The sequence below is a fragment of the Saccopteryx leptura genome, chromosome 2 (assembly GCF_036850995.1).
Source record: "Saccopteryx leptura isolate mSacLep1 chromosome 2, mSacLep1_pri_phased_curated, whole genome shotgun sequence".
NCBI lineage: Eukaryota > Metazoa > Chordata > Mammalia > Chiroptera > Emballonuridae > Saccopteryx > Saccopteryx leptura.
In genome coordinates, this window is record NC_089504.1 from 141,980,612 (window position 1) to 141,990,596 (window position 9,985).

Below are 9,985 nucleotides of genomic sequence, written 5' to 3' on the forward strand. Positions count from 1 at the left end.
TGAAAGAAATTATAAAAGGTTAATTATATACTAAAATTGAGGCTAATTCTTTTTTAAAATGTGTGATTTTGTCAACTCCCCTTTAAGAGATTAAAAAATAAGTTTAATTCAGTCCATTAGAGAAAACTGATTTTTTTACTAGAAGGAAGTATCTGAGAAAGGAATGAATTAGTCATAAGGGCCATTAAATCTCTTAAAATGAGCAAAGGATTCCACAGGAAATTATATAAATATTAATAAAAGTATTAATTTTACTGACAAGTTGTCATTTGCTTTATTAAAAATCACCTAATCTGAGGAAAGTATCCCCAGAGAAATATAAGAACACAAGGAGGTAAGAATATGAAATATGATAAATTTTTAACATCTTCATCCTCCTCTTTAATTCTCCTTATTTTTCTTTTTATAGCAAATAAATTGCCTAAAATTTAAAAAAATTACTGTAATGTGTCCTGCTGTAACTTTTGGTGTGATGGCTAATTGGTGATGGAAGAATGCTATGCTCTCTAGAAATTAGCTTGCCTCACATACAGAGAAATTAGGATCCCTGAATTCTATTTTCAAGTCACTTAGGGGATTGTAAAGCAAAGCTAAATTTGGTCTATTCACTCTGGATGATTTTAGATGGCTACTTTGGTTTTTAGTCATGTAACCTGAAACTAAGTTGTTGGCTCCAGTTGTAGCAATTGTCTATAATAGAGTTGGACAAAACTTTCTTAATTAAACAACAGTTTAAAAATCATCACAGCTATGTGAACATTCTTTTTCCATTATGAATCTATGTTTCTCTAGAAAAATTTTTGGGCTCAGCCTTAAGGATGTGACGTTTTTAAAATTGCATACAAGGACCTTTTGCACCCACTCGCCACCCCTCAAGCTCCAGCAGTTGAGCCGCATGGTGCTTGCTCCCAGCTCCAGGGCTCTTGCTAGGCAGCACACCACCACTGTCATCTTCTTCCCGCCACCGTCATGATCATATATCAGGATCTCGTCAGCTATTATAAGATGTACTCTGAAATCTATAAAATCCGGAAGATGAAAGATGGGCTGTGCCTGGAGGTAGAGATGAAGTTGGTCGGTAGGACAGAGGGTAACACTGATGACTTGCGTATTGGTGAAAATGCCTCCGCTGAAGGCAGGAGGACGAAGGTACAAAAGCCGCAGTAATCACTGGTGTTGATATTGTCATGAAACACCATCTGCAAGAAACCAGCTTCACAAAAGAAACCTACAAGAAGTACATCAAAGATTATGTGAAATTAATCAAAGGGAAACTTTGAAGAACAGAGACCAGAAAGAGTAAAGCCTTTTATGACAGGGGCTGCAGAACCAACCAAGCACATCCTTACTAATTTCAAAAACTACCAGGTCTGTATTGGTGAAAACATGAATCCAGACGTCATAGTTGCTCTGCTGGACTACATGAGGATGTTGTGACATCGTATATGATCCTCGTTAAGGGTAGTTTAGAAATGTTAACAATCTGGCCATTTGGAGCTATTACCTGTCCTCATAAATGGCTGCTACTTTTCGTACACACACCAGGACTAAAACAGACGGGACTGATGTTATCTTAAGCTCTTTATTTATTTTGACCTTGAATTATTTGGAATGGAGGCATTGTTTTTAAGAAAAAATAAAGGTCATTTAGGTTGTCTAAAAATAACATGCATTTAAACTTGTAAAATTAAATAGCATGACAAAAGGCAAAAATGTTTTCTTCTCAAAACTATAACTCTCACTGTAATTTCTTTTATCCTAGTTTGAACTCTCTGCCACTATATTATTTCTTCATTTGGATACAAAATGTCAGACATTAGGAAATTATTAGAATTATCCTACTTTATTAAAAGATGTATTTATGTAGAAGACCCAAAATCTAATTTACACATGTGTTTCCAAAGCAGAATATCTATTCTTTTATACTGACAATTTTGAACATGCTCAAGTTGTGTTAATCTTTGAGTCACATTCAATTCATGTTTTTTTTTCCTTATTAATGTTAAAATTTTATATTATTTTCTGTTCTTTTGTTAGTGGCAGAAAATAGCACCAGGCCTTAACCTCAGTTCAGCAACCTTAGTTCTTGAGTTCTGGCTAAGACAAGAATTCAGAGCCTTGACTCCCAATTATAAGAGAAAGTTTATGTAGAAGGTCACAGAGGTAGAAGTGAGCGGCTGTGGAAGAAATGGGCTCGGGAAACAAATTACAGCAAAAGAAGGGCCCTTTGGAGAGGAAGAGAGAGAGAGGGAGAAAGATACGTGCTTTGAGAACAAACCGGAGATAGGTTTGGGCAGCATGCCCTGGGGAGAGAGAGGGTGCGCCCTGGGGACAGAAGGGGGTGGGAAAAGGCACATTCTTCATGGAGAGAGCCCTGCTGGGTACACTGCTCTGAGGGTTTCTACCTGAGGTCTCCAGAAGGATCTCAGTAGAATACTCATTGGCTTTCCGGGTATGTCTACTCAGGGTCATAGCCTCCACTGATTGGTCCATGCCAAAGGAGGGGATCGTTAGTTATTATAGCTATTCCTGATGTCAGCCATGGCATCACTGGGCAGGTTTCAGCTGCTTTTTTGGGTCTGGAGCTGAAATATAGCTGAGACCTATGTGTCATTTCTAGGAGTTAATGTTTAAGAGAGTGGTCATGCAAGGACTTGTAGTCTTGCCCATTACTAGGCACCTATGGCTGTCCGCCCTGTAAGCCTCTGCACCTGGCCCATCATTCCTGCTCTGCTCATGCCTACTACACTTTTAGTGGACTCTTGGTTAGGAGTGCTATGACAAAGTATCATGGACTGGGTGGCTTAAACAACAGACATTAATATCTCTCAGTCTGGAAGCTATGAAGTCCAATATCAAGGTGCCAGCAGATGTAATATTTAGTAAGGACAGCCTTCCTGGTTTACAGACAGCTATCTACATACAGTGTGTCCGTAAAGTCATGGTACACTTTTTACCGGTCACAAGAAAGCAACAAAAGACATTAGAAATGTTAAATCTGCACCAAATAAAAGGAAAACTCTCCCAGTTTCATACCTATTCAGTGCAGTTCGATGTGGGCTCACGCACAGATTTTTTAGGGCTCCTTAGGTAGCTATCCCATATAGCCTCTACAGACTCGTCACTGACTGATGGCCTACCAGAATGGGGTTTTTCCACCAAACTGCCAGTTTCCTTCAACTGCTTATCCCACCGAGTAATGTTATTCCTATGTGGTGGCATTTCATTATAAATGCACTGATATTCACGTTGCACTTTGGTCACAGATTCAAATTTAGCGAGCCACAGAACACACTGAACTTTCCTTTGTACCGTCCACATGTCGACTGGCATGGCCGTGGGCTGCTCCTCTGTATACACGGTGTTATGTCATCATCTGTGAATGCGCACATGCTGCCACATTATCCTACAGAAACTGGGAGGGTTTTCCTTTTATTTGGTGCAGATTTCACATTTCTCTCATCTTTTGTTGCTTTCCTGTGACCGGTCAAAAGTGCACCATGACGTTACGGACACACTGTATTTGCTATATCTTCACATTGTAGAGAGAGTCCTCTAGTGTCTTGCTCTTCTTAAAAGCACTGATCCCATCATGGAGGCTCTACCTTCATAACCTTATCTAACCTAATTATTTTCTGAAGGGCCTGCCTCCAAACATTATCACAGTGGAGGTCAAGGCTTCAATATATAACTTTTGATGGAACAGAAATATTCAATTTATAGCAGTCTCTTTCTAAGCTCAGTCTCTTTCTAACCAACAGTAATGCCAATAACAATACCTCTCATTTGTGGAGCACTTTCTCTGAACCAAGCAATGCTCCAAGGATAGACATATTAGCTCACATAATCCTCACCAGAGCTAAATACTGTTACTACCTCCATTTTACAGATGGGAAAACAGAGAGAGTGATACTAAGTAGCTTGCTTAGGGTCGCTTAGCTGGGAAGTGGCATAACTGATTTGATTTGATTCCAGAGCCACTCGGTTAACCAGCATGCTACAGACATTATTTCTTTCCTACTTTGATTTTGTCCAGCTTATTGGTAATTAAAAAAAAAAAAAGAGTAAGTACATAAAAGTAAGCAAACTCTGGTTGTTGCTTAAACTGGTCATTTGCTGTAGTGATTCTTACACATATAACTCCTTCAACAATCAGGGCTAACCTGCATTCCTCAGTGGATGTGTTTCAAAATCCAGTACAGTTACTGATTTGATTACTGCTGAGTTGTGATAACATGCTGGTCTCTGTGAACAGTGCCTAAGTACTTGAATTTAAGAAACTTGTTTAGCCCTGTCCCAATAGCTCAGTTGATTAGAGCATCGTCCCAAAGCACAAAGGTTGCCGTGATCAATTCCCGGGCAGGACACATACAGGAACAGAATGGTGTTCTTGTCTCTCTCTCTTCCTTCCTCTCACTCTCCCTTCCTCTCTCTCTAAAATCAATAATCATTAAAAAAGAAAGAAAGAAACATATTTAGCCCTAGTGGAAACTCAGAACAGCATCCCCATACACCAAAGTTGCAGGTTCAATTCCCCAGTCAGAGCACATACAAGGATCAACCAATGAATACATAAATATATGGAACAACAAGTTGATGTTTCTCTCTCTCTCTATAGTTAATCAATAAAAAATTAAAAAAATATGTTTAATGTAAACAATGGGAGAATTAAGACAGGGGTGGGCACCACATTAGGGACAGCCTGGGTAGAACAGATATGGGTTTGGAAATGCTTTTTATTAGCAGTAAAATCTGATTAAATTTAGCAATTTTTTAACTTTAAAGCTTAATAAAGGAGTTTTTATTGTGAATTAAATATAGTTTTATGTAATTATGGGTTTCTGAAAATAGCCTAACAGTAATTAGGAGCAATAATTTCATTAAATTCACTCATATCAAAACATAAAAAATATTTTTATGTCCCTATTATGTCCTGTTTTTATCCCACAATCATTTTGATTATTCATCCATCAGTATTTTTAAAAAGTCCTTAAGCAATCTTTTATACTATTCATTTTCAACTACCCATAATAGTGTTTTTTTGCTAGTTGTCAAAGAGCTTTTCAACAAAATATTGTTACATTAAAGAAAGTGGCAGGCATCTCCAACCACATCATACAGACAATCACTCCTGAGGCACAGACATGTAATGCTCTAGCTGATACTATGAAGCAAATTCGTTTCGGAGCTAGACTGATGATCTAATCTGTTATCCACGACATAATATGATCAAAAAAGTTTCAATCTTTGTGAAATAAGAATAAAATCATAAAAATATCTGTGGTAGAGCATGGAATTTGAGTACATATAAACGCATATTTATAGAATTCTCAAGCGGAAAGGGACATTAGGGGACAATTTTGCCCGATATTCTGATAATTTATAGGTAAGGATAGATTGCGTGTTTTACTCATAGCCACACAATCTTCTCATGATAGAGAAAGTACTAGAATGTCATTTTATTTTCTACAGTTATGGAGAAGATACTGCGTGCCATTTTCTTCTGTGTGGCAGGAATTTAAAGACGACTAGTTTGCTAGGCCTGATTGAAGGGGAGGAAAAGGAGGTAAAAGAATAATTGTAATAGAGCATGATTATTTCTAGGATGTCCCCACTCCCATCCCCTAAAATTACCTGGCCCCATATCATTGCATCCTCATAGTCTAAGTCAGGAAAACAAATAGACTATTGTTAAAGTAATTAATTTTTGTTTGGAAATTACACTTATAATTATACTTCCAAATTAAAATCTAGAAGAATCATTATCATAGTTGGCAAAGTGCTTTGTCAAATTTGTCAAATATTATCTTTCTAGAGCGATCATCCAGTAAGTTTATACATAAAAATATATATATAAATATAAATGTGCGTGTTTATTAAATTTATTAAGTTTATTAAAGTTTAAATGGCAGATATCTATTTCTACTTATTAGGTATTCCTGTCTGAGTTTTGTGTCCTAATCAAATAATCACAAATGTAACCCTATTTCCCCTGGAGCTTACAATTTATTATCACTGAACTATAGATGTACATATCATCCAGAAGAGAAAACAATAAATAGATGAGAAAGTTCAATAATTAACTTAAATTATTTATTTTAATTTGGGGTTTTGGAAATGCTTATGGATTTCATAGCTGGAGAAGGTCAGCATGAAAATGGTGAAATGGAGGAAATCATTGCTGAAATTCACCTCCAGGATTTCTGGAGGAATTGTGGCAGCAGTGAGAACCAGTATAATCCAATCCACAAAGGAGTATAAATTAGATTGGTTGTCTTAAATGCTAAAAGCATCTGGATACATTATATTTTCCAGAATAGTCTGGTACTCAAGATATTTTTATCTGCATATTCCCTTAGCACACACTATTTTTTAAGTTCAAACTAAATTCATACTTTTCAGGATAAAATAATAGCTTAGAATTTCTTATAATCCCACATTGTATTTATCATAATTGCTCCCCTTTGAGCATATTAGTACCATTTTTTAATATCTGATCATATGCCTCATCCTAAGCATACCAAGAATAGCATATCATTTCCACAGATGTTAAATTGATAAAATTAGTTCTTCCAGAAACATCTCTAACATGAAAGGACTAGTTCTCACAAAGAGGGCTGCCACTGGTTTTCTGAACAGCCTTAAGTATGTCACTGAACACCTCCATGGTTAATGCTTTTCTCTCTTTTGGGACTCGTGTATTAGATATGATAAGATATGAGGGCTTAAAACAGTCTTTTTCTGTGGCAGAGACAGAGTCAGAGAGAGAGGGACAGATGGGGACAGACAGACAGGAAGGGAGAGAGATGAGAAACATCAACTCTTTATTGTGGCACCTTAGTTGTTCACTGATTGCTTTCTCATATGTGCCTTGACCAGGGGGCTACAGCAGACTGAGTGACCCCTTGCTCAGGCCAGCGACCTTGGGTCCAAGCTGGTGAGCTTTGCTCAAACCCGACAAGCCCGCACTCAAGCTAGCGACCTTAGGGTCTTGAACCCGGGTTCTCCGCTTTCTAGTCTGACACTCTATCCACTGCATCACCACCTGGTCAGGCAAAACAGTCATTTCTGAGAAGAAGGTGTACTTAAGAATGTTCTTTTTTGTGTTTGTGACAGATAAGGGGGGGAGGGGGAGAGACAGAGTCAGAGAGGGACAGACAGGAAGGGAGGGAAATGAGAAGCATCAATTTTTTTTTTTTTTCCAAAGTGAGAAGCAGCGGTGGGGGTGGGGAGCGAGGAGAGGTGGCAGACAGACTCCCGCATGTGCCTCACTGGGATCCATCTGGCATGCCCACCAGGGGGCGATGCTCTGCTCATCTGGAGCATTGATCCGCTGCAACCAGAGCCATTGTAGCGCCTGAGGCAGAGGCTATGGAGCCATCCTCAGTGCCCAGGCCAACTTTGCTCCAATGGAGCCTTGGCTGCAGGAGGTGAAGAGAGAGACAGAGAGGAAGGAGAGGGGGAGGGGTGGAGAAGCAGATGGGCATGTCTCCTGTGTGCCCTGGCCGGGAATTGAACCTGGGACTTCCACATGACAGGCCAATGCTCTACCACTGAGCCAACCAGCCAGGGCCAAGAAGAATCAGTTCTTTCTTTGCAGCACCTTAGTTGTTCACTGATTGCTTTCTCATATGTTCCTTGACTGAGGGGCTACAGCAGACCAAGTGACCCCTTGCTCAAGCCAACGACCTTGGGCTCAAGCTGGTGAGCCTTGCTCAAACCAGATGAGCCCGCGCTCAAGCTGGCGACCTTGGGGTTTTGAACCTGGGTCTTCCGCATCCCAGTCCGATGCTCTATCCACTGTGCCACCTTCTGGTCAGGTGAAGAGACTTTTCTTAATATCAGCATGTGAATAAGGAAGTGTGATAGACTGGAGAGCATGAAGAAAAGCAGTGGAGAAAGTGGAGCTGGAGAGATGAAAGGAGACCACCGAGGTTCACAGGGTGTAATTTTCTGTTTGTTGTTTAGTCTTATAATTCCTCTTTGTCAGTATTGTCCCTGTCTTAGCATTTCTATGTGGACATAAATGTCTAAACTCCCTTTTTATCCTAACAGATGCTATTACCCACAAAAAGCTGTTAAACTATCAAAAGGCAAGCCAAAAATGCAAATGTTTTGATTAAGAGAATCAATGTGATTAAAAAAAAAAAAAAAAAAGCCAAGCAGAGGTTTTGTTTTTAGAAAGGACTAGTTACTGTTATCAGGATTTAAATCAGTTTTCAATATATCAAAATTAAAAATGAAATTGCCTAACATTTCTCATACCTTCAAGTTCTATTTATAAATCCCATTATGATATTAATAAATATAGTAAAATGAGATTAAAAATTTTTTTTTCCTGGATTAGTGTTTAATTAATTTAAATTGAACAGAATAAATTCCCTTAAACAAGCAGTCTGACTTACTGATTCAACTTTAGTAAATCTCCTGGTGGATTCGACACTGCTTTTATAAATACAACATATTTGAACTCTAAAACATTGCTGAAAGAAACTAGAAAATATTGTTGAAAAGTATTAAAATATTTAAATAAATGAAGAGATAGTTCATATTCATGGATCAAAAGGTTCAACATTATGAAAGTAGCGATTCTCCTCATATTGCTATACACATAATATAAAGCCTATCATAATCTTAACTCTTTTTTTGCTAAAATTTACAAGCCAATCCTAAAATGTATATGGAATAGTAAATTATTCTTGAAAGAACAAAACTAGAGGTGACTTAAGCACCTCCAAAGGCCCCACTTTCTAATACCAGCACCTTGAAGGTTTACATTTCAACATATGAGTATTGGGAAACACAAATATTCAGCCCATAGCAAATATATTAAGTGGGGGAAAAAAGCAATAGCTGAGAAATATATACACTTTGCATATTTATTTATTTATTTATTTTTTATCTTATTTATTTAAGAGAGAGTGAGAAAAGATAGTGAGACAGACTCCTGCATGCGCCCTGACCAGGATATACCCAGCAACTCCCATCTGGGGCTGATGCTCTCCCCAATTTGGGGCATGCTCACAACTGAGCTATTTTTAGCACCTGAGGCAGAGGCATGGAGCCATTCTCAGCACCTGGGCCATTGCACTCTAGCCAATCTAGCTATGGCTGTGTGTGTGTGTGTGCGGGGGGGGTGTGGGAGGAGAAAAGAGTGAGAGAAAAAGAAGGGGGAGGGGGACGGGAAGAGGAACAGATGGTCACTTTTCCTGTGTACCCTTCCCTGGGGATTTAACCCGGGACATCCACATGCCAGATTGACACTCTACCGCTGAGCCAAACGGTTAGGGCTGCACCTTTATTTTTATAATATTATTTTAGAAGAGTGTATACATGTTTGTACAAAACTCTAAAAGATTATTCAACAAGAGATTGGTTATCTATATACATTGAACTCTAGATGAATCTCTTTTTTTCCATATCTCTATTTCTATAGCTATCATTGTTTTCACAATGCAAATATAAAATAAAAGTTATTTTAAAGCGGGAAATTTAGCTTTACCCAAAGCCTAACAAAATGCACTTTTGTTTATAGAACATTAGCCTGAATGGGATTGCCTGGTCACTCTAAACTGCCAAAGAACACAGGTATGCAATTATTTCTGCCCTAAATAAAATTGGGGTTTGGATAGTAAACAGGACAAGTGGGGAAAATGTATATTGGGTAGATGAAAGGCAGCATCCACTATAGATATAATCAATGTATTTTGAACTTCACATTTAATGATTTTTCAGGTGTAGTTTGTGTAAATTACTGATTTATAAATAAGTCTATATATCTAATTGTTATAAGTTAGTTTATGATAAATGAGGACAGTCATGACATAGTAGAAAAAGCATGGCTGAATTCAGCCGTAAGTTCTAATCCCATCTCTATACATCTCATTTGCTATTTTGAAAAGAGTGAAAATAATACCTGTGTTTGTCTCTTAGTTTTGGTGATGCTTAAAAAAGAATAAGGCTATGAAATGTGACCTATGGAAAG

The 9,985-nt window shown here is 38.1% G+C and overlaps 1 pseudogene; it reads left to right on the forward strand.

Moving 5' to 3' along the window:
* The first annotated feature begins 969 nt into the window (after nt 1–969).
* LOC136391581 (translationally-controlled tumor protein-like) lies at nt 970–1,577 on the forward strand (annotated as a pseudogene).
* The last annotated feature ends 8,408 nt before the right edge of the window (nt 1,578–9,985 follow it).